The following is a 21,514-nucleotide window of genomic DNA, read 5'->3' as shown; positions in this document are numbered from 1 at the left end:
GAAGGGGAGCTGCAGGGCTTGGTGGATGAGTTTGGGAGTGTGTGTAAGAAATGGAATCTAAAGGTGAATATAAGGAAGAGTAAAGTGATGGTCTCTGAGAGAGGTGATGTCAGTGAGGTTGGATGGTGAGGAATTGGAAAATGTGAGAAAGTTTAAGTACTTGGATAGTGTGATGAGTAAGGATGGAGGTTTGGAGGGTGAAGTGCTTGAAAGGGTACAGCAGGGAAGAAGGGTTGCCAGTTCCTTGAAAGCAGTGATAAGAAACAGAAGTGAGTATGGAAGTGAAAAAGTTATTACATGACAGTGTTGTGATACCAACTCTAATGTATGGAAGTGAAGCTTGGACATTGTTGAAAGGACACAAGTCAAGAGTGAGAGCAGTGGAAATGAGTTATTTGAGAGAAGCCTGTGGAGTCACATGGAGAGACAGGCTGACAAATGAGGATATAAAGGAGCATTGTGATGTGGATGTGATAGGAAGCGTTAGGAGGAATACACTGAGGTGGTTTGGCCATGTGGAGAGGATGGAGGGTGAAAGACTGTCAAAGAGAGTGTATGTGAGTGACGTGGAGGGGGGGAGAGGGAAGCCGAGGATGAAATGGAAGGATGAGATGGTGAGGTGTATGAGAGGGGGGTTTGAGTTGGGACCAGGGCAGTGAAATGGCTAGGGACAGGGCTACGTGGAGGCAGTTTGTTTGTGGCCACCCCAAATGGGATTGAGGCATCTGGCAATAGATAGATAGATAGATTATCATCACATTCCTTATGCCTCACTGACGTTTGTAATGGCATAGTTACTGAAACTTACTCGAATCTTGGTTAAGTTAAATTGCTATTTTAGGTTAGGATTAATTGGTAGGTTAGGTTAGGTTTGGTTAAAATGTAAGGTTAGGTTTGGTTATAATGTGAGGAAAGGTTTGGTTAATATGTAAGGTTAGGAGGAAGTAATAAAAAGTGACTGGGATGTATGTTTGAAAGTGTCTGACATTACAACTGAGAAACAGTTGACACAGCAGAAGAAACTTGGCTAAAAACAACTGGGAAAGATATTTAACATGAAACATTCATTTATGACTCCAGAAATTAAAAGGAAAATATAAAGGCGATCAAGAAGTAGAAGAACTGATTTGGTAAGGTGCATCTGCAGCATAATGTAAAGCATATGTTTTTCAGTTGCAATATCGAGGCTTTAGTCATTTTGTCCATGAGTCAGTCCATGTTAAGCTTTCGTACTTTTATGGTAGGTGGTGGCGACCATCATCCACTCACTTGATGTAGTGCTGCCTACTTCTTCCTTAGCCTTTATCATTCTTTTTCTGTGCCTGCCCTCCTCTCTTCCTATTTCTCCCATCTTTCCTGTCACTTCTTATTGCGCTTCTTTCCTTTACAGGTGGCTTTACATTGAGTGACAAGCCAAATGGTTTCCTGTAAGCCTAGAAACCATTTACAGCACTGTGTGGTAACCATACAACCAAACCATACGTGCTCCCTGCCTGTCAACAAATGGGTTGGTGGAGGGTTAGTGCCGCTCCCCATAAAACAAATAGCCTAACTCAAAGTCAAATGGCCACCCCTTACGGGATTATGGTGTCTGGCAGTAGATGGATAGAACTGTATTCATCTATCTATCTATCTGTTCCCAGACGCCATAATCCCGTAAGGGGTGACCATTTGACTCTTGAGTTATTTGTTTTACAGGGAGGGGCACTAACCCTCCACCAACCCACTTGTTGACACTTAGGGAGCACGTATGGTTTGGTTATATGGTTACCACCCAGCGTTGTAAATGGTTTCTTGGCTTACAGGAAACCATTTGGTTTGTCACTCAATGTAAAGCCACCTGTAATGGAAAGAAAAGCAATAAAAAGTGACAGGAAAGATGGGAGAAATAGGAAGAGAAGAGGGCAGGCACAGAAAAAGAATGATAAAGGCTAAGGAAGAAGTAGGCAGCACTACATCATGTATTGATACAGTACATATACAGTAGTACAGTATTATAATACATAACATAGTCATAATTATATTGTACTCAAATGGTGTTGGCATCGATGGAGGGTAGATATGCACAGATACGTCCTCATTATCTGTAGCACTAGTCGAACAGGACGGTACTCCCGAGGTAGATCGCAAACTGCTGACAGGGAGAGCTGGAGCTCCTGACCTGATCCTGACCGTCTCCCTTTCCTGAAAATTTTCAGTGCTTTCATTTACACAGAGTAGGCCAGCATACTCTCTTAATACCTCTATCATCAACTGTCTGCACCACACTTCATGCACATAAGATATCACACCTTCTGTTTCCAATCCCTCATAGCAATGGCCGCTGCAGTAATATCAGCAAACTAGGTGGTATGAATTTCTTCATACCAAGTCAACTGTTCACTAAAACGCCGAACTCTCCGAGATGGTTTGATAGCAACTGTGCCAGAGGAATGGCCCAAAAATCATTAGCATATAACTCTTACTTAAAATCATAAGCATAAGAATCACTGTCAATTTAAAATTGCTTCAAACCATGCAAAAGCAGTAATAAGTTTCACAAAATTAAACTTTCTTCAAAACCAAGCATCAAAACTACTTAGCAATCCTAATGACAATAGAATATTATGGTCAACTCTCAGTTCTTGCAACAGTAACTTGAACAAGTCATCACTCATTCCCCCACAAAAATCTTCAGACGGTAACATTACAACTGACCCGTGTGGTAAAGCGAATATCCTTGCTAGTACATTTGCCAGAAATTCTATGTCAGAGAATGTCAGCCAGAACGTCGCTAGAACTTGACTCTCCTGAAATCGTTCCACTTAAGATACAGACTAGATACATAAAATCCATCCTGGACAATTTACCAGCCAACAAAGCTCCAGGCCCAGATGGAATTCTCCAGTTGTTTTGAAAAGTGCTCCCTAGAACTTGCCTCTGTTCTAGCTAAATTATTCAGACTATGCATACATTTTCACTCCCTAATTCATGGAAAGAAGCTAATATCAATCCAGTTCCAAATAAAGGAAGCTCCTCTGACCCCTCTGATTACAGATCAACAGCCATCATGTCATCTCATGGTATAGTAGTTGAAATTGCAAACCCTTAAAGGCATACGTTCCCCCTTTCCGGATTGGGTTTTTGTTTAACATGTGGTACCTTGTCTTCCTTTGAAGATGCTGGCCAGGCAGTCCAGGTATGTGAAGTGTTTGCCTAGGCCTGTTGTGTGAAGTTAGTGTGCTCCCTCTTGTTTTCCCATTGTGGGATTTATTTGCGTTTTTAGTCCATCAGACTCATCGTATACTGTGCAGGTCTAACTCATTTAGGACTCAGCGTATGCTCTACAAGTATAACTAATTTAGGAGTGTGACAATCCTTTTTTAGAAATATATGTGCATGACTGTTTTTATATTATGTTTCTTATGTTATTATATATTATATATATTATTTACATTATATATTATAGATATACTATATATATACTACATATCCTATACTTTATATTATACTTTATATACTATATTATTTTATTTGCTTTTTTCCTTATGCTTCTTTCTTTTATTTGCACATTATAACTAATATTATATAAAGACTGTAAGATAAAAGTGGAAGAAAAGACTAAAGTGAAAAGACTAAAGTGAATATAAAGAAAATATGGAAGGAAAAGGACAAAGGAAAGGAAAGGGAAAAGGAAAAGGAAAGACACTGCTGTCAGACACAGAACTAGAGACTCCTGTGAACACCAGTGCATTATCAAATGTGATTCAACTTCGTGAGAACAGCGAGGAGGAAGATGTGCTAGAGGTAGGAGAAATGTATGACAGCGACAATGACAGAGAGTATTTTCCTACTGTTACTGAAGAGTCGAGTGAGAGTGAAGCAGAGGAGGGGGGGCTTACCAGACTGAGGCAGATGGTATGGACTTCCACACCCTGTAAAAAACGCCGGCCCATGCCACCTGCCGTTTACCTACCTGGGCATTCCACGCAAGCAGGACCATTGACTGCCATTCCTGCTAAGAGACCACGCCGTCGTTCATCTGTGCCTTCCGCCGACAGTCATACCAGTGATATTGATGAGCCTGCTGCTATTCAAGAAGCAGGAGACCCAGACCAAGATGTTGTCAGGTGAAGGCGAGGGCAAAGGACTGTACCACCTGTGGTGAAATTCAACACCTCCACAGTGTTCTCCAAGTCCAAGTTCAAGTGGAGCTGTCGTCCACAATCAACCAGCCAGAAAACCTCTACATGCAACATCCTCAGAATCAACCCAGGCCCCACAGCTGAAGCAAGGGTGGCAGACACACCTGACAAGGCCTTTCGTTTGCTGTTTTCAGACAACATACTCGACGAAATTGTCAGGTGGACTAATGTCAGGATTGAGCTAGAGGCAGCACATTATGGCAAAAGATCAGCGGTGCATAATCCTGTGGAGAGACAGGAACTTTTGTCCTACTTGGGAATCCTTATATTTAGTGGCTGCCAGAGAGACAACCACTTGTCAGTCGAGGAGATGTGGTCACCAGAACTTGGGTCACCTTTGTACCGTAGTGCGATGGGTCAGCTAAGATTTGAATTCCTGAATAGGTGCCTGTGCTTTGATGATCCAGCGACAAGGCAGGTGAGAAGGGCTGCAGACAAGTTTACACCCATCAGAACCATCTTCGACATATTCAATGAAAATTGCCGAAGGCTGTACTCACCATGGGAATATCTGACAGTCGATGAACAACTGTTGGGTTTCAAGGGCAGTTGTCCCTTTAGGATGTACATTCCCAGCAAACCAACTAAGTATGGAGTGAAACTGGCAACCTTATGTGACAACACTTCAAAATATATGCTGACTGCAATCCCATACCTAGGGAAGGAAGATACCCGGCCTGTCGGTAACATGTCACTTGGCCACTACTACACCAAGCTTCTCACTGAGCCCTATCACCATACAAACAGGAATGTCACAACGGATAATTGGTTCACGCCGGTGCCCCTAGTGAAGGACCTGTTTGACAACTGTGGGATGACACTTGTCGGGACTATTAGAGCAAATAAGAAGGAAGTGCCAGCCGAAATGAAAGAAATACCTTCCCGTGAACTAGGGTCTAGTGCATTCCTCTTCTCAGACAACCTTACTCTGGTGTCTTACATCCCTGCAACATCAAAAAACAAGAGGAATGTGTTGCTGCTATCCTCCATGCACTCATCACCATCACTAGGGAAGACTGGGAAACCAGAGATTGTTGAATTTTATAATTCTACAAAGGGTGGTGTCGACTCTTTTGACCAAATGTGTGCCCTATATTCATGTGGGAGAAGTGCACACCAATGGCCCTTGTGCATATTCTATGGTATGGTGAATACAGCTGTCATCAACGCATGGGTTATTCACTGTGCGAACACATCTGCATCTGGTGGCAAGCCTCTCATCAGAAGAAAGTTCATGCAAGAAATTGCAATGGCATTCGCAAAACCTTGGGCACAACAAATGCTAAACACTCCAACCCTATCCATCTCCCTAAGGAATGTCATCAGTAACTTCTGCAAAGTAGTGCCACCCCGCAGTCACAAGATGGTAATTGCAGAAAGCCACTTTACAGTATCTTACTGTAAGGAGTGGCCAGCCAAGAAACACCGCAAGACCCGCTTCCACTGCATCAAGTGTGACCTCTCAGTGTGTCTCAGCCACAGCTATACCCTGTGTACCGATTGTGAGGGGATGTAGGTCAGTAAAAGAAAACTAAACATTGTGTCGTATATTATCGTCATATTATCGTCATATAAAGTATCAGTCCTCATCATTTGGGTCTTAAATTCATAGTTTAGTGTCAAACGAAATTTACAAAGTCATTAGGGTGTATATACAGGGAACCATAAAGTCATAAAAATTTGTATAGTGAAAATGTCCATTTTTTATGAAAAAAATTTTACCCCTTTTCAGGGTGTCTTCCCACAGTGACCCTCCAGAGCCAGAAGTGTGCGCCACTTACAGTACACGGCCACGGGACCTGAGAAGCAGCATATATAATCTCTGATCTTAAATCATCATACTGGCCAAGTAATAAATTTTTTGTTCAGTTATGTAAAAAAAAAAAATGCACTTTTTGTTAAGTGTCTTTAGTCACCCATTGAACATTTTTCTTTTTACTTAATTACTAAAGTAAGTAATTAACAGCAAAGTAGAAGAGTTTTTCTTTCTTTTCATGGCCAGAAAACCAATAAAAATTGATTACAACCTTGTGTTTTGAATTTCCAAAAAAGGAGTTTGTTACACTCAACGTATGTTATACAAGATAGGTTCATTAATGTATGCCTTTAATTAATAAGCACATAGTTAAACAAAACAACTTAATTAGTGATAGATAATATGGTATTTGCCACACAAGATCCACCACTGATACACTCAGTATCCTGACTCATGCCATCCATCAATCAACTGACCAACATGGAGAAACTCATGCAGTAGCCCTTGATATTTCTTAAGCTTTCGACAGCGTGTGGCTTCATTCCCTGCTGTCCAAACTCCCTTGCTATGGACTAACGGCTTTTATTCCTTTGCAGGGCTCCTGTTTGGCGAGCCACAGCTCGCAAATGCAAGTTTTATTTCCTTTCGGCTAACAAATTTTACATGCAAGTCTCCTTTTGGTGAGGAGAAATACATCCACTTCAAAACCCAGTAAACTACAAAATAAGTAAATCTCACTTAAATGAACAAAAGATCAATTATTAAGACTTTCCTTGTCGCCACTGTGAATGTTTAAAAATAGACAATGTGTAAATAAAGAATTAAATATATTTATTGTTCGTAAAATATTTCGACTCGCAGTCAGTTTGGCTACTAAAAATTTATTTGGCTCGTAAATCTGAAACCTTAGGAGCCAAATAGCTCGCAACCATTGACAGTTAGCAAGAGCCCAGCTCTGCTTTCCTCATATCTCAGTGATAGAAAACTAGAGTAAAAGTAGATGATGTATATTCCAATTTCCACTAAAAACACCTGCGTCCCTCAAAGATCAGTTCTGGCGCCAACCCTGTTCCTTGTTCATATTAATGATTTCTTATTTGTCACCCACAATTTCTTATTTGTCACCCACAATCCCATCCATTCATATGCAGATGACTCAACACTTCACAGTTCATTCATACTTAAACACCCATCCACATAGTGTAAAATCTCTAACTCTAAACTCATTGCAGCCATCTCCATAAATCAAGACTTATCTAGGATCACTGAATGGGGACAAAATAACCTTGTCTCAGTTTAATGCTAGTAAAACCAGATGCATAAAGTTTACTAATAGACAGACATTCTATCTATCTATCTATTGCCAGACGCCTCAATCCTGTTTGGGGTGGCCACAAACAAATCGCCTCCAAGTCGCCCTGTCCCCCGCCATTTCACTGCCCTGCTCCCAACTCACACCCCCCTCTCTCATATACCTCTCCACCCCATCCCTCCATCTCATCCTCGGCCTCCCCCTCCCTCTTCCCCCCTCCACCTCACTCACATACACTCTCTTCGTCAGTCTTTCACCCTTCATCCTCTCCACATGGCCAAACCACCTCAGTGTGTTCCTCATAACGCTTCCTATCACATCCACATCCACACCACAACGCTCCTTTATATCCTCATTTGTCAGCCTGTCTCCATGTGACTCCACAGGCTCCTCTTAAATAACTCATTTCCACTGCTATCACTCTTGACTTGTGTCCTTCCAACAACGTCCAAGCTTCACTTCCGTACGTTAGAGTTGGTATCACAATACTGTCATGTAGTAACTTTTTCACTTCCATGCTCACTTCCCTGTTTCTTATCACTGCTTTCAAAGAACCAGCAACCTTTCTTCCCTGCTGTACCCTTTCAAGCACTTCACCCTCCAAACCTCCATCCTTACTCATCACACTACCCAAGTACTTAAACGTACTCACATTTTCCAATTCCTCACCATCCAACCTCGCTGTACATTCACTGACTTCACCTCTCTCAAAGACCATCTCTTTATTCTTCCCTACATTCACCTTTAGATTCCGTTTCTTACACACTCTCCCAAACTCATCCACCAAGCCTTGCAGCTCCCCTTCGTCTTCACTCAACAACACAGTATCATCTGCAGACAACAGTACAGGGAGTTTCCAAACACTATCCTCTCTCACCAGGGCCACTCCAACATCCAGTACTCTACCTTGTACCTCTTTTATTACCCCATCCATGTACAGATTGAACAACATGGAGACATGACACATCCCTGTTTCAACCCAACTTTCAAAGAGAAGAATTCACTTAGTTCACCATCCACACACACTGCAGCCTTCGCACCATCGTACATACTCTTCACAGCATTCAACAACTTCCCATCTACTCCATATATTCTTAACACTTTCAACAATCCTTGTCTATCCACCCTGTCATATACTTTCTCCAAATCCATGAAAGCCGCATACAACTTCTTTCCCTTCTCTAGAAACTTTTCCACTAAAGATCTAAGAATGAATATCTGATCTACACAACCTCTTCCCTTCCTAAAACCTCTCTGTTCTTCTCCAACTAATTTCTCTGTTCTTTCTCTAACTCTGTCAGTAAGTATCCTACCATACACTTTTCCTATTATACTAAGAAGACAAATGCCCCTATGATTACCACACACTTCCTTTTCCCCTTTTCCTTTGTGCAAGGGAATAATTATACCTGACTTCCAATCCTCCGGGACTCTACCTTCCTCCCAGGCCAATCTGCACATCTTCCACATCCATTCTACTACTATCTCTCTCCCATGCTTCAGCATTTCACCACACACTCCATCAATTCCTGGGGCTTTCCCCAATTTAACTTTCTTCATTGCTTCCACAACTTCTATCCTACTGATTTCTTCCTGTCTTCTCACCTCCCTCCTTCTCCCAGCCATTCCCCAGCCACTTATACTCGCATTACTTCCATCCTCTATATTCGACAATTCCTTAAAGTGTTCTCTCCATCTGCTCATTTTTTCTCCCTTCTCCACTAGTAATCTACCATTTTTATCTTTCACTCCCCTGCTAACTTCACTTCCACCCTGTCTTACTCTTTTCACCTCTTTCCAGAATATTTTCTTACAGTCCCTCCACTTTACACTCAAATTCCTTCCAAATTCCTCATCCACTCTCTCCTTACTCTCTCTTACTAATCTTTTCACCTCTCTCTTTCTTTCTACATATAACTCTCTCTTCCGCCTCTCAACTTCTTCCACGCCCCTATTTCTCATCCATTCATTGTATGCTTTCTTCTTTTGTGCCACAGCCTGTCTCACCTCTTCAGTCCACCATGCTGTTCCTCGTACCCCCCTCCGTCTTCTCTTCCTTCCACACACCACCTCACATGCTGCACATATTTCTTTTTTAAATATCCTACACACACCTTCCACGTCTCCCATTTGCTCCAATTCATATTTGCCCAATTGTTCCTCCACTTCTTTCTTATACTCTGCCTTTTTCTCATCCTCTTGTAACCTTTCCACTCTCCTTACAACTACTCCTTCCTCTCATCTTTCCCTTCTTCTATTCCTCTATCTTACTTGCATTCTAATTCTGGCCACCACCAAGTAGTGGTCAGAAAGTCCACTCCCCCAACCTCTATAAACTTTTGCATCCGTTACACATCTTCGCATCCTTTCATCCACACACATAATCAGTCATTGCCTTCCTTTCATTCAGTTCACCACCCACCCTTCTCATCACTCGCCATGTATACCCGTGGATCATTTTATGCCTGAAGAGGGTATTGGCTATCACCAACCCCCTCCCAGCACAAATGTCCACTAACGCACTCCCATTCTCATCAATCTTATCAGGCACACCCCACTCACCAACTATTCCATCCACCTTCACATTCCCAACTTTACCATTCGTATCACCGATCAAAAACACTCTCTCATTGCTTCCAAACTTTTCCATGCACACTTCTTCATTTGTCCAGAACTCTTCTCTCACTCTTCTTGCACGATCTTTCGTTGGCGCATGCACACACACAATCGCCCACATTTGTATTCCAACTTTCAACTTTACCCACACAATCCTTGACCCAACTTGCCTGACAGATATTGCCTGATCCATATATTGCCTTCAGTGCTACTAATATTCCCATCTCCAAAGGTATTGAAATTCTCAGTGTTTCACTTGACAATGCTCTCAGTTGGACCTCTCATGTCTGACCTTTTGCTACAACCGCCTCAGAGAAACTTGGATTATTGTACAGAGTCTGTAACTTCTTCACTTACAAACAGTTAGCCATAATTTATAAGAGTCATGTGCACTCTCAGCTAGAATATTGCTCACCCCTGTGGAATGGATGTGGAGAGGTTGCAGTAAAACAACTAGACAAGACTCAGAACAAAGCTATTGGAATTATCAATAGCCTTGGTATTAGAAATAAACTACCTGCCCTACAAGTAAGAAGGAATGTTGCCTCTCGTGCAATATTTTACAGATACTTTTATGGCAAATTTTCGGATGAAATTACGTCCATTGTGCCACCTCTCCATGCCGTTCCTTGTGCCCATGACTGGAATGTCTCACAGCCATATTGCAGAACTTCTGCCTGTCAGAATTCTTTTATTCCCCGAACTGCATCTCTCTGGAACACGCTTCCCTGGTGTTGTTTCCTCTCAGACTTCATCCTACAGCTGTTCAAGTCCAAATGTTACAGATTTTTTATGAATGGAGGATGCCAGTAATCTGGGGTATGGATTATTTTTTTATATTTGTTTGTTTTTCCTTCTTTTGTTGGTATATACATACAGTAGTCAGAGCACTGAGGAGCCACAATGTTAGTCACAGCATTACAGCAGTGAGTGAGGCATGGGAGGCCACAGACTGTCACAGCACTAGGGTTTAGCCACCGTGTGGGTCACAAGAGCAGAGCACACAATTAAGTCCTCACTGTCCGGAGTCCACAGGAGAGACTGAGAGAGCAATGGTAGGCTCAGTGCGCCGGGTGGGCTGCTTGTACAGCATGTTGTGATTGGCTGGCGCATTGCAGAGTCTTCCCGTGCGCTGATTGGGTCCCATTTCTGAGCTGGATATTGTTTTAATAGCACTGAGCAAATACCACCAGACATTATGTTGAGCTAAGTATTGCAACGATGAATAATTGAGAATTTATTGTATAGGGCTTGTAGTGGAACTGTCAAAGCAGAGTGAGTGTGGCCGTGTGCAGTTACTGTTTGTCATATGGGTGTGGGAGGTAACTCCATCGTCTGCAGTGTCCGTGAAAAGTGGGTGTATAAAAGATGTAGTTGTATTAGAGGTAGACTGCGAAATAATCCTGATTTTGTGTGTGTTGTGTTTCGAAAAGAGCATGTAGAGAGTGTCAGGTGTGCAAGGATTGATCTGTTGAAGAGTTTCTAGAGTGTGTGGAGTTTTGTTGCTTGGAGAATGTTATTTGCTGGAGGTGGGGTAGTAGCTAGTTCTATCGCTAGGGTAGACTGAAACAATAGTGTGTGTGTGTGTGTGTGTGTGTGTGTGTGTTCTTACCAATGAGTCAAGCTCTTACTGTCCCATGTATTAACCCCTTAAACGCGGATTGTCGCGTTTGCGACGCTCGGCGAAAAGGACATAACGGCGGATCGTCGCGTTTGCGATTCTAGTAAATTTTGAATAACCGCGGGCAAGCATGCTCCAGCTGGTATTGTCTATCAGTACCGCCACCCTTTAGCTACTTTAAGCACACTTGACCTTTGTACCACTGACCTCGGTTGTTGCCAAGTATCAGTTTTTTTACCCACCCACGCACCGCTGCCCGGCCCCCCCTCGTCGTGCGATATGGCAGCGTGCGGACAGCTCAGACGTGTCAATCTGCGCCTTCCTCTCGCAAGCACTTTATGCTAATTGGAAACGCTTGTTTCCCCAGTTGTCACACTAGCATTTTTTCCCGCGGTTTGCCCCTGTTTAGCGTCAGTTTACCGCAATCTTTGAAGGTGACACCATGTCTCACTCAAACTCTTCCGAGTCTGTGCCTTCCAGCCCTCTGAGAAAGGGCTTTGTGACCTTCACCCCATTCAAACCCTTACTAGGAACTGCTAAGGGCCTTAGTGACTCGGCTATAGGCATTGAATTGTTGAAAGCGTCAATGGATTATGGTAGTGATGTCGGAGTGTTATCGAACCTTGCCAAGTCAGACACTCTATCGAGTGCTGAGTCTGAGGTGCCTGAAGTGACAATTCCTGTGCCCAGCACCTCAACAGGCAAGGCTCCAGTGAAAAGAGGACTAGTGTATGGAAAGGGGGCCAAGAGGAGACAAAGTGGTGACCCTGCTTCCCAGCCATTGTCTTCCTCAGACCGGCCATTGTCCCCTACACCAGGTCATGCCGCCGCCATACCGCCACGCACTCCCAGCCCCATTCTCTCTTTATAATCTTCAGCTGTGCTTTCTCCAGAGTCTTCTGAGTCTCCTTCACCACCTCGGAAGGGAAGTAAGCAGTCTGGTTTACGTAGAGGTTTCTGTAGGCCCCGTGTCCATGCTGGTAGGAGTAGGAAAGTGTCGCCTAGTATTAGAGTTAGTGGTAAGGTTACTCGCACTAGGCAACTCACCACTCAGGCCACTGCGAGTGACCTTGAACCTTCTCCTTATCTCCCCATCACCACCACCACCACCACACCGACACAACCTAGCACAGCCTCTGCCATACGGCCTGCCTCACCCACTGCCACACGGCCTGCCTCACCCCCCACCGCTCCCACCACCTCCCAGCCTAGGCAGGGCACTCTGGATGCCTTCGTGTGGTCTGAGGGCTCAGATTTTGTGCCAGAAGATCTGCCCTTTGATGCCAGTGGGTGTGGGATACAGGCTGACTTCCCTGTCCCAGAGGATGGTGAATGTCTGGACTACCTGTTGGCCTTCCTGGATAACGAAGTCATGGAGCAGATTTGTACCGAGACGAACAGGTACGAAGGGCAATCTGCTGCAGTTCGTGAAGGTGAAGGTGAAGCTGCAACGCCATCCATGTCGCGGATGGCAGCATGGGTTCCTGTTATGATCCGGGAACTATTTGTATTCATCGGCTTGATGCTTCTCATGCCACATAACTGGAAGCACAAGCTCGAGGAGTACTGGAGTGCTGATGATCTTTGCCCCACACCCATCTTCAACAAATACATGAGTCGTGATCGTTTCAGGCAACTCATGACGTACCTTCACTTTGCCAACAACGATGAGCCTTCCCAAACTGACCCACTATGGAAAGTGAGGGGAATCCTGAACCTGATCAAGGACAAGTTTATGACTTTCCTTCGGCCCTTCAAGAAAGTTGTGATTGACGAGTCCTTGGTTTTGTTCAGGAGCCGTCTTCGGTTCGTGCAGTATATTCCTAGCAAACGCCACCGCTTTGGAATAAAGTTTTTCGTGCTGTACGACTGCAAGACGGGGTTCATCCTAGACTTCGTTATCTACACCGCCAGCAATGTGAACTTGGACAAGACTGACCCCCTTGGATTCTCTGGTTCTGTGGTGAAAGTGCTTTTGGAAAAGTACTTTGGCGAGAATCATGTCCTGTATACGGACAATTATTATACAGCTCCCAAACTCGCCAAGTACCTTTCTGAACACGGCGTCGGATCCTGTGGCACTTTCCGGAGCAATAGGGCACACTAGCCTGCCTTCCCCGAGGCTGAAGGATCAAAGAGGGGAGACGTGCACCTGAAAAAATCGGACAAAATGCTGGCGATCAGGTGGCACAATAAGAGAATCATCAATGTGCTCACCACAGTTCACAAGGGGGAAATGCAAGCCACAGGGAAGGTCGACAGAAGGACTGGCGATCCTGTGATGAAGCCTGATGCTGTGATTGACTACAACGTCAATATGCGGCTGGTGGACAAGTCTGATATGATGATCGGAGAGATAGACTGCCTGAGGAGGAACCGTCGCTGGTACAGGAAGGTGTTCTTGCTCTTGCTTGATATGTGCATGCTGAACGCCTTCATCCTGTATAAGATCAAGAACAGGAAGCCAGCAAACTACTCTCTCCGGCGTTTTTCTAAGACTTGTGTGTACCAGCTGCTTCAGCGTTTTGGGCAGGTACTGCCATCAGGTCCCAGGCGCCACTCACACACACCTCCAGACCGCCTACAGTGCCAGGACTACCTTCAGCGACACTGCCTGGAGCCACTGCCTAGCACTGCCAAGAGGGGAAAAGCACTCAGGAGGTGTCATGTGTGCAGCCACACTACCAGGCAAGACAGAACATTTAGGCGCACCTCCTTGCAGTGCAAAGAGTGCAGAATTCCCCTCTGCACTTACTCGTGTTTCTTTGACTACCACAGCCTGACTAGATATTGAAAATAAGGGTAAGAATCTTGTAAATAATACTGAGAGTGACAGTGATACTAGTGGTTAGTTTTCTTGTACGTACTGACAGTGACAGTCTGATGAGTGTAAATTAGTGTATGTAGTTGTAAAAGCACTGATAGTGACAGTGATTTCAGTGTAAATAATTGTACATAGTAGTAATATAAGTATTGAGAGTGACAGTCACTCCAGTGTAAGAAGTTGAAAGCATATGTTTCTATTCTATGTTCTGACAGTGACAGTTTGGTGTGTAGAAAATATTATTTTTATAACAAATGACAGTGACACTGATGAATAAGGCACTAAACTGACAGCTAGAGTGAAAGTGAGCGATAGAAATGAAGTGCGAGTGGCCGACAGGAGCGAGAATAAAGTGCCTGCCGTAAGGCAGAATAAAATCGCGCCGCAGTGGTCTTTCTCATTCCTGCTTCACAATACTGGCAGTGACAGTGATTTTTAGGGCCGTAGTAGTGCCAAGCGAGCCTTTGCGAAGTACTATGAAGGAAAATAATGTAGTATACGTGTTTTTAGCTGTGAAAAGGGAAATGTGTGTTCAGTGACGGGAAGATCGCCGCCGCGCTGCATGTCGGCCGTACGCTCCGTTGATTGTAGCCTTATTTTCAGTGTTTATTGTACAAATACGGATTCCAAACTACCTGTACGTTGTTGTATAAAGTGTACTGTGACAGATTGAGGCTGTGGTAGAGGGGAAACCGGGTTGCTGGAGGTGTGAAAGTGAAGACTTTGCTACCCAACTTTGCAAGTCTCCACAAGTCCTTTGGTAGTCCACGAAGGCTCAACACCTGTCTCAGGAGAAAGCTGAATTTAAGTACTATATGCCATAAAAATTTTAATGTTCTAGGGTTAATCTCTGATTTTTGGCAAATATTTTCCCACAGGTACTCAGACCCCGCTACAACCCTGCCACACGGGGAGGATCGGCTGTACACGGCCGCGTTTAAGGGGTTAAACAATTTTGATCATACATATCCTTAAATTTATGAATAGTTGTAGCACACACTGTTTCATTCAGTACAGTAGTGCATTCCACCGATCAATTGCCCTATTAAGGAAAATGAATTTCCATACGTCTTTATCACCTTTCTTTTTATGTAGTTTTTTGCACTTTCCTCTTGCTGATGCTTCCCCATAGGTTATATATTCATTTATGTCTATTTTCTCTTTCCCTGAGATGCAGTTATATAGCATAATCATGTCTCCTCTTTTCCTTGTCTCCTGTAGTATTAGTAGGTTCAGTTTTTGTAGTCTTTCTTCATAGCTTAGATCCCTTAAGCTTGGTACCCATCTTGTAGCTGCCCTTTGTACTTTTCCAATCTTATCTACACTCAACCCCCTGCTATCGCGCGATCAGCTATCACGTTTATTTGCTATCGCGCACACATCAAATGCACAACCATACATGCTATCACGGACCCCAAGACTGCTATCACGCGTCAAGTTTGAAGACAGGCTAAGCAAAACTTATTCACACGGCACTTCATTCGAGGTTTGCCGAGGATACGATGGTTAATCGGAACAGTAACGTGGTAAAATTGCCGACGATACCACGGGCATTTGGAATGCATCTGAACGGATTCCTGCTGAGGATGTGACGGGCAAAACAGTGTGAACAAAACCCATTTGACTCGAAAGAATATATCGTACTACAGCATTGAAGTTTAGCCTAACACTGAATACTTATTAATACTGTATTTTAGAATAAATATCAATCGTTTTGAAACCCTTATAAAGAGTTAATATTTCCTTTGCCGAGAAAACTGTGATATCGATAAAGTAATCACGTGTTTACAACTGAGACGGGGCTCTGGCAACAGTATGAGGGGTGTGTGATAGCGTGCAAGTTTTGTTCCTCTTAAATCTTCCTCGGCCGTTCCTGATACGATGTACCGTGTGATACCCCCTTTAGCTGTGGACACTAAGAAATCATGGAGACAGCTAAAGAGATCTGGCAGCAATTAAGCCACTCCCAAGCCTCGGAACCCATCAAACCACCCAAGCCTTAATCCTTATAAAAGTGTGATGGCCTTTTATGTTGTTTATTTATTCATTATACTGTTATTATTAATATAATAATGCTTTATTTCATGTTGGAGGAGAGATTGGCAGGAAATCGCATGCATAAAGTGCATGCCACCGAAAAACCAATTAGAAATTTTCCCATTGATTGTTCAATTCAGCTATCACGCGTGTTTGTTGTGACCAGTTAGGTGCGATAGCAGGGGGTTGAGTGTACAGTAATCCCTGTAATATCCGGATGCCCAATATCCGGACATCCCCAATTACCGGACATTTTCGTCCCGGGATCCAATATTCCCAAAATGGGCCCAAAACTGCAAAAAATTCGAAAAAAATCTGACTTTTTTCCCGCCCATAATTTTAAATTGCCGCGTGGTGCCAAACATCTATTACACCATGGTCCCTTCACCCTTTCCTTCCTCCCCCCCTCCCCTGTCAGGGTTGCCATTTGGTATTTTTCATTACCATATGTGGGCCAATTTGGTAATGAAAAATTCATTTGGTAATGAATCAGAATACTACAATACCAAACGGATTTTTCACATGTATGAGGATACACAGGATGGAGATGGTGAATTGTTTGCTCTTTCTGATTAATTTGGTAGCCTGTATAGCATGATAATAATCAACATGCTCTTAATTATAAGAAGAGTGATTACATGTATTTCCACTTGTGTATATAATTAGTGAAGAATAGATGCTAGCTTTATGAATTTGGTAATGAAAGTTAAAAATCATAATGAAAATTGAGGAGTTTGGTAATGTGGCCATTGCAATCTGGCAACTCTTTTACCCCGCCATCATCAACAGTCACAGCCTAACTCTGATCAAGAGCAGATGCTTATAGCAATGCAAGCCACAGGTGCTCGTTTTTTGTGAATAAACAGTGAATAAACTGCAATACCTCGCCATGTGGAGAGGATGGAGGGTGAAAGACTGACGAAGAGAGTGTATGAGAGTGAGGTGGAGGGGGGAAGAGGGAGGGGGAGGCCGAGAATGAGATGGAGGGATGGGGTGGAGAGGTATATGAGAGAGGGGGGTGTGAGTTGGGAGCAGGGCAGTGAAATGGCAGGGGACAGGATGATGTGGAGGCGATTTGTTTGTGGCCACCCCAAACGGTATTGAGGCATCTGGCATTAGATAGATAGATAGACCTCGCCACTAGAACACACGGGAATTTACAGTGTTGTGCAGTGTTAAGAAATTAGAATTTAGAGTGCAAAGGATTAACTGTGGACTGCAAACTGGCAGTTCAAACCAGTACAGGAGCCAGGGACTTGTTGTAAGTACCCAGAATGTTTAATATTGTATAAACTCACCTCTAAAACCTCATTTTATGGCTCTTTTTCATTTATTTCAGTCTTTTATGTCCCTTATTGGTGTGATTTGGGTCTTAAATAGGTGCAATGCATGTCCAGAGGGAGTTGTATAGGTGTTTTTCTGAGTTAGGGTCCATAAGTACAAGTCCAGGAGGCTGGGGCCCACTATCCGGACAGGACCACTTTCCGGACGTGCCTTTGGCTCTATTACATCGGATATTGGGGGGATTACTGTATGTGTTTTTTGAGTTGAGGATTCTGGACTACTGATGCATGATGCTCCTGGGTTGGTCTGATGAATGATGTTATCTTTCTCAGCTTGTCTTCATTTATGTATGTAAATTCTTTTCTCACATTACCAAGCAGTGTATACATGTTACGTACCTTCTCACTCATGTGGTCAGCCAGGGATAGTCTGTTACTCTCAATCTTCGTAAATCGCGTGTTCATAAATCATGGGTTCGTAAATCACAGTTATGTGGCCGTCAGACTGCCGACAACCTTAAATCATTATTAAGTCACGAAAATTGCGGACTTAGGCACCCAAGTGGGCCTTTCCCGAGGAGAACCGTAAATCGCGGCATTCAACCTGAAAATCGCGACCCAACAACCAATCATCACACGTCCCTGGTGGCATGTGTGCTTGCTAATGCCACCATGTTGTTTTTGTTCTTGTCCCGCCAGTCCGCAACTACAGACCATCGCCGTGGAGTACGAGAGCCACCTGCCTTTTTTGTGCAACTTCCCCCCACCTCCTACCTGCCATGGTCCCTCCCAACCCCCCGATGAAGTGCTTTAAGCAGTATGACGTCAAGAAGCTGCCGCTGTTGTTGTACAGTCAACGTTTGGAGCTCATTCGTTGTGTTGAGAGGGGAGAGAAGTTTTCAAAGCTGGCGAAAAAGTTTGGGAAGAACAAGTGCTGAGAGGTTCTAAGTTCTTCCCAACACACACCCCACTCCATTCACTTAAGCAATTTCATCATATGATTAAGGTGAGATCCCTTAACTTGGCTTATTTTTATTTAATACATGCACTGAGTATTCCTAAATTTGTATGTTTGTGTTTGATGGTGCCTAGATAGGTGTAGGTAGGGTGCTGTGGGGGCGGGTTGGCCAAAGTCCAGACCCAAATTAATTTTTCACATAAGAGTTATTATTCATAAATCATGGAATTCATATATCACAGCTGTGGTCCAGACCCAAATTGCTGCAATTTACGAGGATTGAGTGTATTGAGACTCACTCTTAGGTCCTTCTTCCTTTCTGATATATGTAGGGTTGAACTTCCCTAACTTAAAATACCAATCTGGTCTTCTTCAGCTTTTACCAAGCTTAATTACATGACACTTGTCGACATTAAATTCCACTTGCTATTTGTTGCACCATTCATGAAATTTATTTAATTTTTCTTGTAGCTGTCTACAAGAGTCTGTGTTAGTAATTCTCCTTTGTATTTTTGCATCATCAGCAAAAATATTCAGATAGCTTCCATTTCCAGTGTTACTGTCTGTTTCGTTTTCGTTTTTTAAAGGCTCCAACATGCTTGCATGTGTTGGTCTTGGTCACCTAATGGCGGCTCTCCACACTGCACGATCCATTGCAGCCTCCCTGTTCAGTCCCTTAACCCTGAGGTCACACTTAATGGCCTCGTCCCATGTCTTTCTCGGGCTACCCCTCATAACCCCACCCCCAATATTAACACTTCTCACCTTCCTCACCCAATTATCATCCCCCATCCTCTCCACATGTCCAAACCATATCAATCTACCTCTCCTCATCACAACACCAATACACTCCAGTCCCATCCTACCTCTTAACTCTTCCATCGTAAACCCAGCCCCTCCAGGCCTTGGACGCAGGGACGCACTGCACATCCACCTAATCATTGTCATTTCTGTACGTCTGAACCGGCGAATATCTTCCTCCTTCACTGCCCAGGTCTCACTACCATACAGCATTACACTCCTAACACATTCTGCATGCAAAGACCCCTTAGCATGTAGGGAGAGTCCTCTCAATGTCAGGAGAGGCAACAGCTCCCTGAACTTCTTCCGACCACTTCTCACCCTAGCCACAGAGCTAGCTCCAGCCCCACCTCCAGCACACAACATGTCTCCCAAATAACAAAACTCTTCCACACACTCAAGAGATTCACCAGCAAGTTCAATCCTTTCACATCTGACAATCTCCATCTGCTCACCCCAATATGCCTTACACATAAAATCAGCATTATCTCGCAGTCTACCTCTGATACCACTACATCTCTTATGCGCCCATTTATCACACACACCGCACAAGATGGAATTACTTCCCACACCCATGTGACAAACTGCACATGGCCACTCTCCCTCGTCTTTGACAGTACCGCCACCAGCCCTAGATATCGTCACTTTTGTTTTATCTGCATTTACCCTTAAACCCTTGTGCCCCATACCATCTCTCCACTTCTTAAACCTTTCCTCCGCCTCCCTTTCGTTCTCTGCAATCAACACCAAATCATCAGCATATAACAACTCCCACGGGAGTCCGTTTCTTAAGTCACGTGAAAGGGCTTCAAGTACCATGATAAACAACATGGGACTCAAGACTGACCCCTGATGCACACCAACATTCACGGAAAACTCATCAATCAAATCTCCATTCACTCTTACCTGGGTGTGAGCACCCACATACACAGCCATAACCACCCTAACCAGCCACTCCTCCAAGCCAAGCTTTCTCATTGCCCACTTCACCACCTCTCTAGGGACTTTGTCAAAGGCCTTTTCCAAATCAAGAAAAACAAAATAAAGATCCCTTCTCCTACCAATATGTTTTTCCTGAAGCTGTCGAACAATGAATATAGCATCAGTGGTCCCCCTACCTGGCATAAACCCAAACTGCATCTCATCAATATTCACTCTTTCTCTAATCATACCTTCTAAAACTCTCTCCATTACCTTCATTATCTGATCTAAAAGCTTTATACCTCTGTAATTTCCTCTTTCCAGGGCATCACCCTTCCCTTTATACACATTTACAATTACACTCTTCAGCCAATCATCTGGGACAACACACTCATAAATAATCCTATTTATCAGGTCAGTGACTAAACTCACCCCTATATCGCCTGAGGCCTTCAACATTTCGGCAGTCAACCCAGACATACCTGCTGCCTTCCCCACCCTCATCCTGCCTATTGCCTCACTCACAATAGCAGTATCAATCAAAGGCCAAGGGCCAAACACTTGATCTGCTGGCTCCAAACCTTCCCTGTCCCAGTCAAACTCCTCATTCAACAACCAGTTATAATGCTCTCTCCATGCATCTTTAATATCCTCACTGTTCACCACTACCCTTCCTTCATTCTTCACATACTGCTCATTTATAATATCCCGATTATCCCTCTTCACTTGACCTGCCACCCTAAATATCATATTTTTCCTTTCCCCATGATTTAGGTTATCAAGTAATAGTCTCTGTGACTCAGACTTTGCCCTGTATACCTCTCTTCTAGCCCTACGCTTGGCAGCCAAATATTCCTCTTTGCTACCTCCCTTCTTCCATACCTGGAAAAGCCTTCTTTTCTCCTTAACTGCAGCTTCTATGCCCTCATCCCACCACCAAGTTACTTTATGTCTTGGTGGTCCTCTTGTCCAACTGCATGTTACATCAGTAACTCAAGAAATTGTTCTTGAGGGCTCTGTACTGTTCATTAACGCCTCTGTCTACAGCTCCATGTTCAGCAACCACTCTCCTCAACTCACTATAGAAGGCATCCCTTACTACTTGGTTTTTCAGCTTCCATATTTTCCTCCTAGGTACAGTACAATCCCAGTTAACCGGGCGGCTTGGGGAATTCACCTTCCCGGTTACAGATTTTTCCCG

Source organism: Coenobita brevimanus, chromosome 62 (genome assembly GCF_032717465.1).
Source record: "Coenobita brevimanus isolate Jiangsu-jjx chromosome 62, ASM3271746v2, whole genome shotgun sequence".
Taxonomy (NCBI): Eukaryota; Metazoa; Arthropoda; class Malacostraca; order Decapoda; family Coenobitidae; genus Coenobita; species Coenobita brevimanus.
The sequence above is the reverse complement of the archived record's forward strand: the minus strand, read 5'-3'. Positions refer to the sequence as shown.